The following is a 19,018-nucleotide window of genomic DNA, read 5'->3' as shown; positions in this document are numbered from 1 at the left end:
GTCAAAGCCCTGGGTTTGGTCACAAGAGAAACAAAGCTACAGATCTGTGTCCCTGAAGGGGTGGGAAACAGAGATGGACCATGTAGAAGTCAGCGCTGGCCCAGGAGAGGGGACAAGCAGAGCCATAAACCACCAAGAAAGCAGCTCAAGGATGGGGGCTGCTTGCAGGACCAGGTCTGGGCTTGGGAGCAGAGCAGTGTGGCAGGAACGCAGGGGCTGCTGCAGATACAAGGGTCTGGAGGACACATGCCCAGTGCCTTTCCCAGTCTGGGACAAGTGGGCAGGCTTCCTTCTCATGGTGCCCTGGCATTCCTGGCTGCACTGCAGGGTGACAGACCCCAGCTGGGTTATGCTGATGTATGCAATCAGCTCCCAATGTATCTTGGCTCCCCATGCTAAGATACACAAGCAGCTCCCGATTAGTGCCTGGAAGGCAGAGACACATGACGACATGGCAGACAGCTTCCAGGGACTACCTACACATGGCTGATTTACCCTCTCGGCTCTGGAAGGATGAGCTCACGTTCTGCAGTGCTATCCCCTGACCACCCCAACCAATTCAAGCAGGAAAGCAGTGCTAAGCCTTTCTCCATTACAGGTTTGTGACCATCAGAGCAGGAAGCTGGGTATGATACGAAGGAAAACCCACAAACACACTTCATGGATGATTCATCACAGCCTCTCCATACAGGAACCGGATCAGTCCAAGTCTGGCTGCTCTTGGGGAAACTGGGGGTTCAGGGGCAAGGAGAAGATGCCTTCAATAGTTCTGGAAACAGGCAAATGTTGGCACTGCTCCGTAATCAAACACACCATCAGCCTCTGTATAATGAGGACAGAAATCAGCATGACAGGGTCCCAGCAGATGTGCCTTGCTGCAGAGCTGAGCTGTCAGGGCAGCAGCAAGGTGGATATGTCTTGCCCTCCTTGGATTTGGCTTCAGATGAACAACCACCAAAGAGAGCTGCAGTTTTGCCACATTACAAGAGGGTGGATAACAGCACCTCTCCACCACCCTCCTCTTTCCAGAGCCACAAATGATGGCTGTGATGCTCAGACACGCGCCACAGTCCCTCAAACACACACCCTTTTACTCTAAACCCAAGCCCTTCCCAAGCAAAGCCAGCACCAGGCTCACTTTCAAAACCATCAAGCCCTTCCAAAGGGGGTATTTCCCCCCCCCAGTTTCTATCTTTACACACACACGCGCTCGCCTCTCCCTCGCTCGCTGTTTAATTTCCGTGTGAGAGGGAAGCAGGTGCCCGTGCTCCCGTGAGCTCTCCCTTCTCTAGGTTTTTTTTCCCTTCTTGGATCCTGCCCCATTAGTTTAGTGCCCAGCCATCTGCGACGTCTCCTGTAATGCTGTCCCCCTTGTGTACCAGGGAGCTTTTCCATTAGCGCCTTTAATATTCTGACACCTTAGCACAGGCTGCTATTACATTCAAACACTGATCGCCCTGTGAAATTACATCGCAGGGCTTGCTAAAATGGAATTGTGTATAATCAGGCTCCTCCATGCACTGTCAGTCCCATCACAAATACAACGTAAAGCAGGCTTATGGATGGGCTTAGCAGCTGCTACAAGTGTATTTTTTTTTAATAGATGAAGTATCCCTTATTTAAAGCATTTCCTTAAGAAAAAAAAAAACCCAAACCAACAGTGAAAGACAAATCAACAGCTGCTGCATTATGTTAACCATACCACCGGTCTCTTAAAACATGTTATTTAATAAGGTAGCTATCTGTTTATCTATAACTATATCAAACAGAGAAGGAGGGTGAGATAAAGATAGTTAAACAGACAGCCAAGGAGATATCTGCCACTGGGAAATAATAGCTAAATAAAAAGTACCATTATTTACTCCAGAGAGGGAAGGAGGAGAGTCAGCAATTTCCACCCAGTGTTGCACAGCCTCTGGTTTGTAAGGGGAGCCTGTGCCAGCCTGCAAATGCCCCAGCTCACCTGGCTCCAGCCTGCTCATCTCCCCATGACTGTGGCAGATAAATGCGGGGGAAAAAATGCAACATATGAGGGCTGCAATGCAGGGAAAGGCGAGAGAGGGCAGGGAGCTGTTCTGCTGCCGGGAGCAGGCTTGGTGGGGCAGCCCCCCACCTCCACATAGGCTGAGAGTGGCTCAAATTAAGGCAAAAGTGCTCAAGGCAGAGGGTCTGGGTGCATTCCTGAAGCGGAGACTGATTTTTGTGTGGCCAGCATGCAAGCGACCAACTCCCCAGCTTTTTTTTTTTAAATTCCAGCTAAGGAAGTGATGGATTAGGACAAAGGTATTTCAGGGGGATGCAGGAACTGGCAGGGACACAGATGATGTGTCAGAGAAATGAGCTCCCGAGCTCCCCAGCTCAGAGTTCAAAACGCTGCCTCTTACCATGCCCTAAAGGTTATTCTGTCTGTCTGCTGTGAAATGCGACGGCACATCACCTGAAGGGAGATTTCCAGAGGCGCTGTGACCCTTCTGCTATCTCCTCTGAGAAGCCTCCGCAGGAATGATGAGATTGTAGCTCATTTCCACACACCTTGAAAGAGCCGGGCTGGATCAAACGTGCTGAAAGCAGAAGCAGCACATCCCTGGGACTCATCCTTGCCTCCTGGCAGGGAGCGTGCTCTTGCTGTAACGGGCTGGGAAATGGCATCCACCCCACTGAAAGACCAATGCTCTGACACTGCCTTTCATCCTAAACCAGGATGGAAAAGCCAAAATATTGTCTTGTTTCACTGTGTGGGAACAGTTCTGCTTCGGAACCACAAAGTAAAACCCAGTGACAGAAATGTTGCCCTTTGGAAAGGAACAATCTATTCCTGTGCAAAACACTGCTGTGACATTTTGACTCCAGTTTCTCCAGTGCAAAACAAAGCCATTTGTCCAGAGCAGACACACTGCTCCTTTGCACCACGCACAGCATGTTTCAGCATATGGTGCTCTGGACACTTTTGGCAGGGACACCTCTGGTGATGGTTCAGCTGCTGTGCACAAACATGCCAGACGGGGAGGATGGGACCACGGAGGGTAGAGACCCACGGACAGGTTATCAAGAGAAAAGCACAGGGAAGGTGATGTACAACTGCACATCCATTCATGCTGCAGGTGCCACACAAGGCAATTCAACCTTCTGGTTTTCACTACCTATCATTGCCAAGGTTGCTTGCAAGGTGGCAGCAAGGGAGGGGTGCTGGATGACCAGCAGGTTCATATCTCAGTTTCATAATCTGTTCCTAAAACCCAGGCCATGGGGAGTGGGAAAGAAATCAGAGAGTGATCCTGCAGGACCTTCTTACCACTTCTATGCACCTGTCTGCATGTCTTATCACACATGTCTCCCTCAGTTCACATACTACAACCCCTTCCATTCTCATGTTCACTAAGCCTTCTCGGGACAGATACATGACCTTCTCTAAAACTCACCTCTGGCACACTGCAGAGAAACTGGCCCATATACAACAGACCAGAGGGGCAAGGAGATACGGGCTCTGCTTCTTCTTACCTCCTCCTCTCAGACATCAGACTCTCAGGAGCAAAACCCAACCTTTTGTATTTGGCACAGCATCAATCTAACAGAGCTGTCGGGGCCTCTGAGTGCTACTGCAAGAATCGAATAAAACAGAGTTTCTCTGCACTCCCACAAGATGCGAAGCCACTCAGAGGAGAGGCAGCTGGAAGAGCAGTAAAAAAGAAAGAGAATACAATGCACAAGGCATCAGGGAAAAGATCAATAAAGATTATGAGGGCAGCAGCCACGTCCCCTGCCCGTGTTGGAGGCTCTCATGGCTGCACTGAGGGAACACCAAGGAAAGCTAACAAGGTGCTGCTGCGCCAGTGCCTAGGGATGATACCTGTCTAATCAAAGGTAGAGTTTACACTGGATCATCTAAGCAGCAGCTCTTCCCCGTGATTGTTGACTCAGGTCAGGGTTAAAACTAAGGAGGTTAAAGCGGAGGGGCCTCTAAGAGCTGTGATGGATGCAAACACCAGGCAAGCAGGCAATGCATGCAGCCCAGAGAGCAGAGACTGTCGGGGTAGCAGCAGCAAAATTGAGGCTCCCCAATTTCAGTGGAAGAACAAACCGAAGGAGATGGTCTGAGGGGTTGGACAGCACACCATGAGAGAATCAATTTGGAGAGAGGTCAGGAAAGCAGAGAATAAAGGGACCTGAGAGGAGGATGTGTCAAGGTCCTGAGGAGAGGTTATTAAAGGAGGCATTGGGGGGATGAACCACAGCAGCTATGGCCAGGCAGGAGTTAGGGGCAGGACTGGCTACCTGGCCTGGAAAGGGGGCACCAGCACTGTGTTACAGCACTGAGAATGTGACAGAGGAGATCATGACACAGTTAACAGAAATGGGCCCCCAAGGCCTCAACTCACATCTCCCAAGGCACCTCCAAGGCTCTTTAGTGCTGCCGGGCTCACCAACCACCAGCCAGGCTGGGTTCCTGCAAGGACACAGTGAGTGACCACCCTTTCTTGCAGCCAGCCAAGTAGGGTCTCCTTACCAGACAAGCTGGGACACTCTCTGCTTATGGCTTTTAACCATGTCTACAATTCTGCCTGTAGTAAGGCACTGGGGAGGGCTGTGACACCCAGATACATGGATGCTCCTGGACCCTGCTCCCTGTGGAAGGAGCCATCATTGCTTGTCACTGCTGAGGCTCAGATTCTGTGGCTTGGCTGGCTCTTCCCTGCCAGTGCACCTGGGAAACACTATTAGGATTTGTCTAGTTGCTGCCTGCTGATGGTACGTGACCAAAGGGACAGGTCAGGAGTGTATGCCCAAAAGAGTAATTACCGAGCCTGGGTAGCAGCAGGATGGTTCCCATGCAGTCACAGCACAAGGACAGAGCTGTGGAGTCATGGAACACTCATGGCACCCCCTCAGCATCCTTCAGCTGCCCTGTGAACCCAGCCTTAACCTCTGTGTGCTGTCTTGGCTCTGCCTGCGGCTGGTGGAAACAAAATGAGAAAGTGAGAACAAATGCCCACAGAGAAGAGCCGGTCTGCAGCTGAGGGCTGGAGGGCTGAGATGTGATGAGGAAGTCCATGGGCTGTCCAGAAAGTACTTGGCTGTGGATCACCTGGCTTTCCCAGATGTGGAGCCGTGCCAGGCAGTCTGCCCACTGCTTCCTGCCAGTGTGCCAGCAAAGAGTGAGCTGCTGGTATGGAACAAAGTGTCCCAATTAGCTCTTCACTAATCTAATTAGATCTCCATGGGGACAACCTGAGCTGGAGAAATGACATAGCTGCCTCCTTGACCAGACACTCAAACTTTTCCACCTGCAGCATTTTATTTTTCAGATTTTTAACTTGCAGTATCTTTTTTTTGTCTGGCTCAGCAGAACCTGCCCTGCCTTGGGTCCAGTCGCTCCTCACCAGAAAAGTGCAATTACGTGTGTACACAAGCAGGCATTCAGTGATCACGCTCAGCATCCAAGCTCTCTGCTCCTGTGTCAGGGAACAGCTGCCAGGGTTGCAAATCAGAGGCGTAAGGAGAGAGACAAGGGGCACCAGAAGGCAGAGCTGATCAGGAGGACATGGCAGAGCGCGCCAAGTCCCTCTTACTCCCTCCCTGAGCGACAGCAAGCCATGCAAGCACGCCTGCCCTCCCCGCTGCTGCCCCGCACCACCCCAGAGAGCTGGCAAACAAGCTTCAAACCAGCCCGCTCCTTGTAATCGGAGTCAGTCAGTGTGTGTGTTACGCTTGAGTTGATGGCTGGTGTTAAATTCAATGCCTTGAGTATTGATTTCCTTGCACATCCCGGACTTTGTTAAAGGGTTAGCCGTGAACTGAGATCAAAGGGAGGTTAACTCGTTTCTCATAAGTGGTAAAGCAGACCTCCAGCAGGACCGGGCGCTGGGCCTCCTCCGCAGAGGATGCTCTGTGCATGTTGTTAGCTACCCGCTCGCCTCGAAAGCCAGATAGAGCCACAAGGCCGCCTCAGAGCGGGGAGAAAAAATGAACTCAACAAATCCCCACGGACCCCCAAGCTATCAGGACTGTGCACTGGGAATGGGCAGTGTGGGGCAGTGTGCTTCTTCTTCATGACCTGTCCCCCACCACAGGGAGCTGCTCCCCTCGCTTGGCCACAGGAAAAAGGGGGGAAGCAAGCCTTTGATAGCTGCATCCCAAAGGGGCTGCCCCTGAGGGGCTCAAGAGATGGGGAGAGCCCTCCTCGCGATGACTGGGGTGTCCTAGAGCTATGGGTGGTAGAAGGGGAAGGCACAGGGCTGCTCCCCAAAGGGCCACCTGGCAGGGACATGGCACCCTCCCTGCCATGGCCAGGTGGAGAGGACAACTTGAGCCAACACTGCCATCAACACCACCTCAAACTGTGCTGCACATGCCTGCTCCATTTTACTTTACTCTCTTCTTGGCTTTCCCTGTCCCACATGAAGTACTTTTGGCACTGATAGCATCAAAATCAGCAGGTTTTACTGAGGCAGCAAGAGTTAAGTGCACAAATAACATGACACTAACAAGCATTACCTTTGTAATTTTTAAGGGATGGAGGCAGGGAAAGAGGTGTAGGAGACAATCTGAAATTGTTATCACTAGTATTAATGAATGCCCAGAGGCACTGAGCAAGAAGCATCCATTTCAGATGAACATCTGTCAACAGTAAGTGGTAAAATTTCAAAAGCTAAGGTACTTCAGAGCCTGGATTGCACCAGCTTCCCAGGAGGCTTAAGCACCCAAATAATTTCTAACAGCAGGACCCTTGGCCCCTAAGTCATCTGGGCACCAATGCTATTTCTCAACTCCTTTCCTCTGCTCTTAGAACTACTTGCAGCACAGTACATCTTTCCAGCAGCCATGTTTTTCTCCAATCAGAATCGCAGAATATGCCAAGTTGGAAGAGACCCACAAGGATCATCGAGTCCAACTCCTGGCCCTGCACAGATTCACTGGGTTTCACTGGAACTGTATCCTCCACTCCAGAGTGGCACCATGTCCAGTCCCCACCTCTCCCAGGAGCCAGGTAGCTTCAGCTGCAGAAATTACAGTACATTCTGCCCCTACACCACAACTCAAAGCAACCCAGAAATGCTGGGGGTGTAGTTCCCCAGGTCCTGCAGCACTGGCAGGGAAGAGGGATCCATTCAGCCCATCTTGGGGGTGAAATCCTCTGTGGGAGCTTTATTCCTTAGCACCTCTAGTCACACTTAACTATGAGGTCCTCCTTATGGTGCTAAACAAGTACTCCCTCGCCCCTTCTCCCCTCTCCCAAACTCTTGCCACCCAGCACTGCCCCAGCAGCCAATTTGTTTTTAAGTGAAAGGTTTATACCAAAGTGCTTACAGAATATCTGCTCAGTGCCCAGCATACCAAGTGCTGAAGATTTAACCTAAACTCCCAGCATCTGTGTATCTCAACTAAATTAAGCTATTTGCTATAAAAGAGCACAATGACAGTAATGGAATAATAACAGCATTAATAAAACACAACAATCCTTGAATGAGCAGTGGACGCATCAGCTAGCTTCAACCAGGAGAAGAAGACTATTTTAAAATCACACACAAAAACCATCTGGGGGTGGAAAAACACAACAAAAGCTCTGAAACTCAGAGGTCAGACTGAAATTACGTTTTTAACCTCAAAAGAAAGATGCTTGCCAGAGCCTTCCCAGTCAGAGAGCTCCCACACCGGTTGGAAAATAATTTCCACAGCTCCCAGCAAAACAAGGGCTTATAGTGGGCATGCTGGCTCCACAAAAGAGGAGTGGGAGCACTCTTTGGGGGGAGAACATAGAATTGAAAGCCCAACATAGAAATGATCCCTCAAGCATCGGCAAGGTTTGTTTTTGGGGACAGACGCGTTGGAGCGGGGGGTGATGCTGAGCTGAACGTGTGAGTGCCGAGCTAGCGACACAGGGCCAGATGCTGGTGCATCATTATGCAAACATCCAGATGTCTCAAGCTCACTGCACTGCCAGTCTCCACTTGGTTGGAAAAGTCGCCTTCTCCCCATTCACAAATTCTTCCTCCTCCCTTTGTTTTGGATGAGGATGAGATTAAACACAGCACCTTCATTTTCAAAGTCCCCTACACGCTGTCTCACAAAGGTAAAATAACCCTGAGACCCGCAGCAGGGTTGGGGACAGGTGTACCTGAGTCCTAATCACAGCTCTCTGATAAGGCCACATTCCCTTGCTGGCCCCCTTTATGGGAGAAGACTTAGCATATGGTGATGATCAGAGCAATTAATGTGCATTAAGATGTCGTGCTGTATCTCTGAGGTCTCGCCACAGCCCCATCCTGTCCAGGGCAACACCCCCAACTATTGTTTGCCTTGTCTGGGATTAGGAGGGTGGATGACAGTTGTTTCCCAGGAAGGCGAGGAGATGGAGGAAAAGGAGACCTCTGTATTTACCACCAAATTCATATCCCACACCATGCTGAGAAGGACCAGTAACAGGTTTGTGCCACCAGCACGTGGGGACTTTGTGTTTCTCTTGCAGGTACATTTCTCTAGCCCAGGACTTGCCAGAGCCCAGTGGGCAGTGAGAGCTGAGTCCCTTCCCTGCCCAAGCTCCAGTTTAGCTGTCTGCCTCTGCAGAGGGTACATAACTGCTCCTCTCCTCACCCCAGCTGCCCAAAGCCCCTGTGCAGATCCTCCCAAGGATAATGTGGCAGAGACAGATGTCACCTCTTCTCACTGACATGGAAGGAAACACCACCCAGGTTACAGTTCTGCAGGTGAGCTCAGCACTGCCTACCTTTCCTCTGTGGCACAGCCCAAGCCACACACAGGCAACTGAGCGATCCCTGACTTCAAAAAATGCAGCATTAGGCAGAAGGTGGGGAGCAGCTGGCTGACTTTCCCACAGCACAGTGGATACCATCTTTGGGTCGACTTGCCTTTTAAAAAGGAGCCAAGAGGGAGCAGCAGGTCCGTGGTATAGTGTCCACAGCACCAGGACCATGTGCTGCAAGATGGCTGGAAGCCTTCTGGGTACAGGTCCATAACACAGGTCCTCCTGCTCATCTCCTAAGCAAACAGGTTCAACTCAACTGACCTATCTCCTCCAGGCAATCCACAAGACAGCACTCCAAACTTCAACCTTTCTAAATTCCTATGGAGAAAATGCCAAAGCAGCAGCTGCCCTAGACTTAAACAGGCTGCAAGTTTCTTTGTTTTCATTACAAATTCCAATCCTGATGCCTTTTTATTTTTTTTTCCAGCCATTTCTGCTCTGCCCCCCGGAGGTGCTGCTGTGATTGAATGAAACACGACCCCAGGCTCCAATAAGTGTATTTCAATTACATCTGTCACCATGTAACAATGTAATGATATATCATGTGATATTAAATCCATGGTAATCATATCAGCGATTTTTTTAATAGTGCACTAATCACATTATTACATCTCAATAATTAACAACAGAAGGCCTAAAAATCCTGGATACAAAGCAGAAAGCTCAGAGGGTCCCCAGATCATGCCTGGGAGAGGCCCAGTGGAGAGCAGGATGGCAAGGTACTGCCAGGTGGGCATGGTGTGACAAGGAGCAAGGGCACAGGAGCTTGGCACCGGCATCATCATGCAGAGCAGCCTGGCAAGACCAGATTCTCTCCTAGTGCCAGACTAAAGGAGAAGCGAGTATTTTGGAGATGGGAAGAGACACTTGTACATCCCGTCTTGCCCAGCACTGTTCCCTTCTCTTCTGCTGCTCCTGCGCTGCCACTCTTCCTCCAGCAAACCAGCTCCTCTGCTCTGGTAAGTGCCTTATGAAGGTGTTGTCCTGAGCAGACAAGCACTGCTGGTGCCCCACTGCAGAGGGAAGGATGGTGTCTTGAAAAGGAAGGACGATCCTACCAACACATCCTTACTGGGCTGCTGGAAGAACGACATCATTTCCCTTATCCCCTTGCACCAGCTTGCAACGTGCTTTAGAGCACCTCACCTTCACGGAGCCACTGCAAGGCTTGAAGTCACTCTGATTTTTGGAGCAAAACAAATCTGTCAGCTTAAAACTGAAAAGTGGTCAGAGTCCTTTGGAGGGACAGTAGTCCTCTGGCTCACCACCTCCACCCAAGCTCTCACCCGCATGCCTGGAGCAAACTGAGGCTGGTCTCCAAAGCACAGACTGACACACATCCCCTTGTGTGGCAGGGAGTCACCCAGTTTTGTGCAAGCAGGCTGCTCCCCCCAGCTCCAAGCTGTATTTTACTCCCTGCAGGATGAGGGTGAAGCTGGCTGCAGGCAGCAGGGAGCTGTGGTGGCAGCAGGCTGGCACAGAGTGCCCAGCCTGGGGAGTCCTGTGCTGCGCTGTCCCCAGCTGTGACAGAGCTTTCTTCCAGTTGCAGCCTGGTCAATGTAGCAGTTTCCACATCACAAGCTGATCTGAAGAGAGCCTCATTAACTGCCTTAAAGTTCCAGCCAAGCACTTAGCTCTTAAAGACAGGATTTAAGAAATATTTGACTGATCATTTTTCTCCTCATTTAGTTTGGCTGCTCTGAACCAATTCAACCTGTGAAGTTGAAATAGTGAGAGCAGGAGGAAAAGTATGTGCAGGCAGTCACACCACACATGATGTCCCAGCTCCCCTGCCAGCTCTTCCCAAAGGGTCACATCCTGTCTCAGCCTGATCCTTGCAGCCTCTCCTGTGCCAAGAGTGGCAATGGGGCATTTCCCAACACCAAAGGGGAGACATCTCTTCCTCCCCACCCCCAGTGGGACAGGCATTTGGGGGACAATTAATTCCCTGGCATCCAGACAGTACCTTGGAACAGTATGCTTGGAAATGCCAAATGCATCATCCTGGACCTGGCAGAAAAGGATGGAGAGAGGGAGGAGCCAGCCAGGATTGACAGCACCACCACTCCCATGTCTCCATCTGACCCAAGACAGGACATTCCTGTGTCCTTCATCCCCTTGTATGTCTCCCTCCTATTCCACTTTCCAGCACTGCTGTCCCCACAGCCCTGCCACACAGCAGCTGGGCTGCCTGTCCTCCTGCTGCCTGCCCCGACAAGGTGTCACACCCCCAGCAACGCCCTGCTCCCTCTCCCTGGGGACCAGAGCCTGTGGAGGGGTTGGGGGGAGGTCACAGGGAGGTGAAGGGGCTCCCAGGGCCAAATGGGAGTTGTAGCAGCAAGCAGAGAGGCCCTGCTAGTCATTTAGGGGTGATCCTGCCAAGGGCAGGCAGGACAGATGGACGGATGCCTTGCTGGCCAAGGCACTGCAGTTAGACTTTCTCTCCTTCACCTACCTCTTCTCTTTTTTTTTTTCCTTTTAATTTTGTCTTGGAAGCCACAATCCTTTAAAGATGTGCACGTCTCATTAGCTCTACCTTGACAATCATTACTGTTCCTGCCAAGGCAGGAGCAGAGCTCAGCCCAAGCGCGGGGGAGTCCATTACCTTGTAGTTAAAGGGACATTGACAGCGCTGGGATGCCCCGTGGTCTGACTCCCCCTCCGAAGCAGGGTCCCTCCCACACACCACTGTTCCCCCTCCTCTACTGAGCAACAATCCCCCACTTAACCCAGGCAAGATGCAAACCTTGCAGTGGTGGATGGTCCTGCACCCACCAGCAGGCACTTGCTGCTCCCCTGGATGGGCTGTAGGGCCAAGTCCATGCTCACGGCCTCTAGGGCGAGGGGCATTGAAGCACCCAAACCTTTCCAACACACAGCACATTGGCCTTCACACAATCACCTCTCACTTCAGCAGATGCATGCTCTCTGGCTGGACCACAAGACCCAAATCTAGCCATAACCAAGCAACGAACACAAAATGTCCACAGCAGAGGCCATAGCACAGGCTGAGGTAAGGACTCCCACAAAGGACCCTGGGACAAGGGCACAGTCCCCATGTATGAATGCCTGGTGGCATAACTTCAGGGCAGTGAGCTCTGTCCTTGCTTCAAAGTGCAATGTAATGCACACCTATGAGTCTGTCCCTAGCTTTTCTGGCTCTGCAGGGTGCATCATGGGGCACCACACACCCAAGGGTGGGGACAAGGAAGGGTTCAAGCGTGTGAGTGTGCAGTGGGGTGATGCCAGGACAGAAGCCAGGACAGAACCGTACTCAGTAAAGATGCTGGTCCAGAGAGTCCTGTTTTGCCCCATAGCTGGGGGCAATTACTCTGCCTGGCTGGTCCTGAGCTTGCTTTGCCCCACCCCAAGGTTGATAACAGGGGACCTGACTCATGTTATGCAAGGGCAGGATTCCTCATTCAGGAGATTCAGAGCAAAGACACCAAAGCAACTTCTGATGAATACCCCATGCCACACAGGGCTTTGAAGCCCGGTGCAATCCTCAGGAGGCAAACACAGCAGGGTGCAGCCCTAGGGAGATGATCCTGGTTCTTTGTGCCTTGCAGGATGGGAGCTCTGCTGCAGCCACACTAACTCCTCACTGCTCTCCGCAAAGCCACGGCAGGAGACAATAAAGCACGGCCGCAGCCACACTCCAAGGAAGGATCCTACCTCCACACAAGGCTGTCCAAGAACTTGACAGGACTCTGTTTGAAAAAGATGTTGAAAGAAATGATCTCTTTAAGTGCAATGGGAGATATTTGTCTCTGATTTACCCTTGGCTTTTTGCTCTGGTTCAGGTAGGAGCGGTGTGGGATGGCTGGCAGATCTGAGAGCATGGCACGCCCCAGCGGGCAAAGCGAGCAGTGCGGAGGAAGGCGCGAGTCAGTTTGGAGTGCTCCCCATTTATCAAACTCACGCAGCCCGCCAGCAGAGCGAGTCTTTCCATCATTACAGCTCTCAAAATCCGATTCATACCACTAATCCTGCCTTCATTCTCCCAGATTAATAACATCTCTTTCAACCTTCACAGTGTGATAAATAGACAAAGAGAGAACAAAAGGAGAAACAGAAGTGAGAGAAAGAGCCAGAGCAACTCCACATAATAAAGAGAACCAAGAAAGGGGAAACGAAAAAAAGGGAAAAGAAAAGGGAAAGAAAGGAGCCGGCACACTTGACTCTGCCATTTACTTTAGCAGATTCTCCCCAAGAGCTCCCTACGATCCTTAAAGAATGTAAAACATTGCTCAAAGGAAAGGCTCGTTAGCAACCCTGACCAGCCCAGGTTTGCTGGAAATCTTTTCTCTTCCAGCCTCCGCTCAGGTCAGCACTGAAAATGAGTTTGTTGGTTTCTCGTCCTGCTCCTCCCCAGACTCCCACAGAGGCAAAGCCTCCAGCACACACTTGCTCTCTCCTTTACTTAAGGCACCAGCTTCTCGGAGGGGAACAGGATGTCTCAGCCAGTGTCTGCTCCAGGGGTGTCCCAGCAGCTCAGCAAGCCCAAGACAGGCTGGCAGAGCAGTAGCAGAGGAAAGGGGAAGCCTATATGAACACAGCAGAACTGCAATAGGGGTGTCACAAGCCCCAGCTCCCCAGGCTCCACCTCTCTGTTCCCTGCATAGGGGAGTAGGGAGCTCCTATCCCTGCCCTTGTTGTACAGCCCAAAACCACATCTGGGCCATCAGAGTCCCGCTGATGATTGTGGAGCTGCAGCCCCCCTGTATGCTCATAGAGCTGCACATGCCTGCTCCAAGCAAGGGGGTGGCACTCACAGTCACCCCCTCCCCAGCACTCCTCTGCTCTGTTTTGTTCAGAAATAACTGAGCCCCAGGAAAAGCTGATCCTACAGCCCAGGACCCCAGAAAGAGAACCCCACTGGCTCCAAGGTGCATGGATAGACACATTTGGCCATTTCCCACCCACAGCCCTCACCAGAGCTGTGCTGTTGGGCTTCTTCACTCTGCCACGCCATATTGAACACTCCGTGCACTCTCTTAAGTTATCCTAATAATTAAATGTTTATTGGCACATTTTTTCCCATACTGCTTCCAGACTTGCCTGATTTTCTTTCCAGTGAGTGACTTCCCTGGGCTCACTCCTTCCACAGGATGCACACCTGCAAAACGTTTCCTCTGCTCCCCCCACACGGGGCATCCAGCCCCCTTGCAGCCCATCCCCATGGACTCCTGGCAGGTGCTGTGCACACCAAACACCACCATGCCAAGCCCAGATGAACAGGTTGGGAAGAGCGCTGGATTTCTGGCCGGGATGGTGCTCTATTATGGCACTCTCAGCCCCTGTGCAGAGGCTGGGCTAGGTTGGGTTTTTTATTCTCTCTTCTTTTACACTGTTCCATATTACCCCAGGCTTTGAAGTACAGAGAAAAGCAACACTCAATGTGACTTTTTTTTTTTTTCCTCCTTAAAGCTACCTTTATCATAGCAAATCTTTTCCTTCTCCGCTGTGTCGTTGGAGATAGATATCAAGCAAAAAGAAAGTCTCCCCTTCTAACAATGGATTTCCCTTCCCTTCTGAACTTCAAATAGAAAACTCTTATCTACAGCCACAGTTGACCAGAAGAAGAAAAGAAATGAAAACAGACATATGAACTGAATCCGGGCTCTCTTTCTATTCACTCAGAAAGGCTGTGCTGGGTTCTTCACACGGAGATGCTCTGAACATGTTTATAGCACCTATTTACTTCACTAGCTATCCGCCCACTATGGAAACCCACCTTTCCTCTAGAACAACTCTCCTTTGCAATCTTTTCTTTGCCTAGCAAGCTCCACGCACCTGGACCAAGCAGCACAACATCACCTGCACCTAAAGCTGGGGACAACAAGAGCTCTTCAAACTCAGCTAAGAGTAACTGCAGCAATGCCCCTGGCACACAGAAAGCATCACTTCCGCACAGTGCAAGTTCTTTAAATGACAGGATGGATTACAGGTCAGACCTAGCAAGGCTGTACTTGCACAAGATGCCTTGCACTGGCTGAGACCAGGCTGCTTCAGCCACCTATCACCTACTCACACACACCCCCTGTGCAGCACCCATGTGCCACTGCTGGAGCCAGCCAGGTCCCCCGTGTGTTTTAAGATCTCTCTTTGAATCTTCTTCTTGCCTTTGATGGAGCTGCTCCAAGAAAAACATACAGAATCATGAAACTTCTTTTTCTTCCCTTCTTCGGATTCTGGCTGCAGACCTCTCCTGCCCTGGCTTTCCTCCCCTCCAGCTGCTTGATCTCTGGAGAGGCACTACCAGGTCCCAGGCTGGGTTGAACACCCACATACTGGGGTCCAGCTGTTGTCAAACCACCCTTGCTCTCTGCCCAGCCAACAAAAGTTAAAATGTGAGCACCGTGGTTGACAGGTAGCATTTCTCTCAGAGTGCCAGGACCAATACACACATAGCATGAAACACAAGGAGGCAGGCACTACTGCCTTCCTCACCTCCCATTGTGTCCTGCTGGGCTACATGTGCTTCTCAAACTGGTCTTGCTTTCAGCCTTGACAGACCTTGTCACACAAGCCTTGGGGAACGCGGCCTTACAGCCCTGGAGCACCTCCTGGCTACAGCCATGGAGCTCCTGTTTCTCCTAACCCTCTCAAACCCATCCTGAGTTCAGTTACAAACTTATTCACAGGAGGCTGCTGGACAGATGAAGTGTTCTCCTCACCACACAAGGCACCATGGGCTCTGCCACCAGAGATGGACACAGCTACTGCCACATGTTGTCCCCAGCCTGTCAGGGGGACCAGAGTCAAAGAGACCCACGGCTGGAACTGGAGCCAAACTCCCAAATCAATTGGGGCAGAGAGGGCTGGAAACTTTCCAGATAATTTTCCATTAGAAATAAGAAGCTTCCTTCATCAAAAGCCAGATCTCATTCTCATTAGGGGAATTTGGAGCTCCCAGCCAAAGGGAGGATGGACTCCCACCTGAGATATGGCCAGGAATCCTATGCAGTCACACTTGGAGACAGCGTGCAAGTCCAAGCTCTGACTCACTTGTACTGGAGACAGTTCTGGTAACCCTACCTGGGTCAAAGCAGCGCTCAGTCAGGAGAGCCCATCCTGCAACCCCAGCTGTGATACCTTACAGAGCTATCCAGGCAGCAGCATCATTCCCTTCATGTTAAACTCCACAAAAGTCCCCAGTGCTCTTCCCATGGGGCAGTCCCAATGTTGCAGAAGGCTCCTCCCTGTGGAGCTACAATGGGAAGATCAATCAGACAAAGCACCTTCTCTTCAATCTGCCTGATGACAGATGTTCAGCCAACGGAGCAGCGGGATTGGTGGAGCACCACAGAAGCGCTTTATAATTCCTGCTCCTCTCCTCCTTCCTCAGCGTCTCCTGGGAGAGACACGATGATGGACGGTGACATAACTGACTGTTTCCAATCAAGGTAATGTAAGTAATGACAGCTGACGTGATTCCTGGAACGTGCAGGCGAGGCTGGCCCACGTGCCTTGCCTACCACAAGCAGCACTGCCAGAGCTCGTGGAGAGAGGAGACTGGAGCATGGAAGTCTGGCTGGAGGATAGGACAGGGAGAGTCCCAAGACACAGAGGCTGTCTCCAAATCAGCTACAAATAACTCATTACATCAACCTGCAAACAGAGCAGGAGCCAAGGGGAGGCAGACAGCACCTATGTCATGGATCAAACCCCTTCTGGGCTGTATACAACACCTGCCTCACACCTGGACACCACTCTTATCTTTCTCTAGTGACAACTGAGACTGTAGCATTCCTAGTCCTTAGGAGATGGTTTGTGGGGGTCTTGTCTGGTCCCTCAAAGTTCAGTAAGGCTTTTATTGCCCTGGCCCTACCCCTGCTCTCTCCATCATCAGTGACTATCTGGAAATGGGAACATTAAGTCAATAACCTGGACCTCACCTCCCCATGCAGCTGGTGTGCAGGCAGCACTGCAACATCTGAACCCAAGGCAAGGGGGTGCAACAGCCCCGGACTGCACACATGGGTGTTCAGAGACTAATGGAGTGAAAGAAAATACCGTGCAAACTCATACCCGCAGTCCTCTTCCAGAGCCTTGAAATTAGTAGGCAAATTTAACATGCAGAGAAGCGACCGCTTAATAACCCAGCATTGACTTAAGAAGACCTTGAATAATACATAGTGCTTGTACATGGAAGGGGAAAAAGTCAAGTCCTTCTGCTTGTCAAGTGTATCTGCCTCCCAAGCACCGACACTTGATGAGAAACCTCCCTGCCAGCCAGCCACAGTTTCAAGCAGCTCTTCAGAAACACCTTTTGCAAAGATAAACAGCAAAACTTTGCGCCAAGTTAGACTGGCACTTGGACAGGTCCAAGTATGGTGTTCTTTTAAATGTAATTAGCACTGCTTGTTAATTAAGTCCCTTTAAACCTGCCAAGCAGAGGATGATGCTGAGCATTTGGAGCCCACAATGATGAGCCATGCAGATGCCCCATGTTGGCTATGCTGGTAGGTGAGAGAAAGGATCATGAGGCTGCCCCAACCTCTGCTCCACCCTGTCTGCACTGCAATCCTCCCAGCAGCTCAGCCATGTCAAGGAAAAGTCAGACCCAAACAGACAAAAGACTGGCAGAAGCCCAGCAGCAGGTGCTGGGCTCCACTGCATGATGACAGCAGATGAAGCTATGAATGAACTATTCCCTTCTACAGCTTGATTCCAGCTTCTGTTGTTCAATGCTGGTTTTAGCGTGAGACACTGAGTAGTGGTATCAGCATCCCTGTGTGATGCTGTCTACTTTCCCAAATTATGATAGCTGGAGAAAAATTTGCTCCCTCTCAGGAATATTCCAAACCAGAACTGACAACAGCCATTTTTGTATGGGGGCTACATACACAATGCCCATTATGAGAGGAGCGGAGAGTTGCAGAGCACCAGGGATTTGTGCAGCATCAGTGAAATACTGTGAATCAAATACTTTTAATTTTTGAGATGGGGAGAAAAACTGAACAGCAGCTCAGGCAGAAGCTCCCAACAACTGGTCATTCTGACTCTTGCAGCTGAGTGACCCTCCTGTGCAGCCAGCCCATGAGGATGCTGCACAGATTTAATGCCTGCAAAGCAATTTGAAAGTGAAAAGCCTCACAAACAAGCCTTGTGGCTGAAGTCCAGAGGCAAGAGAGGCGAGACCTAATTTCTGTTTCAATCTCTGATATGGATTCACAGGAAAATCATCCAACCCCATGCCTCAGTATCCCCATCTACTGAGTTTTATGACCCTAAAATTCATTCATGTGTTTAAAGAGCTTTAGCGTCTACTGCCTGAAGACCAAAGGACCATCACTACGCAAAACATGAGCTGTGTACAACACAAGGTCAGAAGGCATTTAAAAAAGCAGCCACCCAGTGCAAAACACAAGGGTAAAAAACTGAGCAGGAAACAAGATTTGTCTTCTTCAGATGTAAATGAGTGCCAGCTAGCAGTAGAGCTCCAAAGACACATATTTGAGCATTGAAGAGTGTTTCTACAAAGGAAACCAAGAAAAAAATGTGATAAACAGGCTCAATTCCTAAAGTTTGATTTCCAGAGCAAGAAGCACAGAAACTGAGCCCAAAGAAACGATCTGTATTAGAAACCAAATCCAATCATTCCTATAATAAAGAAAAGACATCTGGACTGGTGCAGAACTATTTCCAGAGAGAAGTTTGTCTCCCCATCCCTTTCACATCCTGCAGTGGCTCAATGGAAAAATACTTAAGAAGTTGCAAGTTTGGTCATAATGTGTAAAAAGCCCCTGAAATGCGACATCATTTACTCTTCTGTGGTATTGCTCAGCAGAGCTAATAAATCTTGCATGAGCAGAGCTGATTCTAATTTTCTAATATGAAAAGGCATTTGGATTGAGAGAGAGGGGAAGATAAAAGTGATTGAATCTCCAATAGCCCAGCGTCAGTGACAAGAAACATCCTGCTACGGACCCCAAGGAAGAATGGCTCCCCCTCCTCCCCGAACCACAGGCACACTCACCGCGCGCACATCCAATTCTCTCTGCTTTCTGCTCGCCACGTCTCAGTCTCCCCTATTGACAGGACGTGGTTTTAAACACAGTTACACAAGTTATCATTTCTGCCTTTTGATCAATCTGAATTTTCAGGACAATTACCCTCTTAATCAATGATTGCTATCAGCAGCCCCTTGGATTCTTCACCAAGGCAATCGTGCCGCCGGGGCAGACGGCGTGTGCATATGCAATGAAGCTGCGGGGAGGCACAAGTCCATCTTCCCCTGACGTAGTCGTC

The 19,018-nt window shown here is 50.5% G+C and overlaps 1 protein-coding gene across 1 annotated transcript in view; it reads right to left on the bottom strand.

Annotated features, from left to right (window-relative positions):
* Positions 1 to 19,018, bottom strand: part of ERI3 (ERI1 exoribonuclease family member 3) — a 129,128-nt gene that overhangs the window by 44,138 nt on the left and 65,972 nt on the right. The gene's annotated exons all lie outside the window — the stretch shown is intronic.

Source organism: Pseudopipra pipra, chromosome 9 (assembly GCF_036250125.1).
Source record: "Pseudopipra pipra isolate bDixPip1 chromosome 9, bDixPip1.hap1, whole genome shotgun sequence".
NCBI classification, from domain to species: Eukaryota; Metazoa; Chordata; class Aves; order Passeriformes; family Pipridae; genus Pseudopipra; species Pseudopipra pipra.
This window is presented reverse-complemented; position numbering and strand designations above follow the sequence as displayed.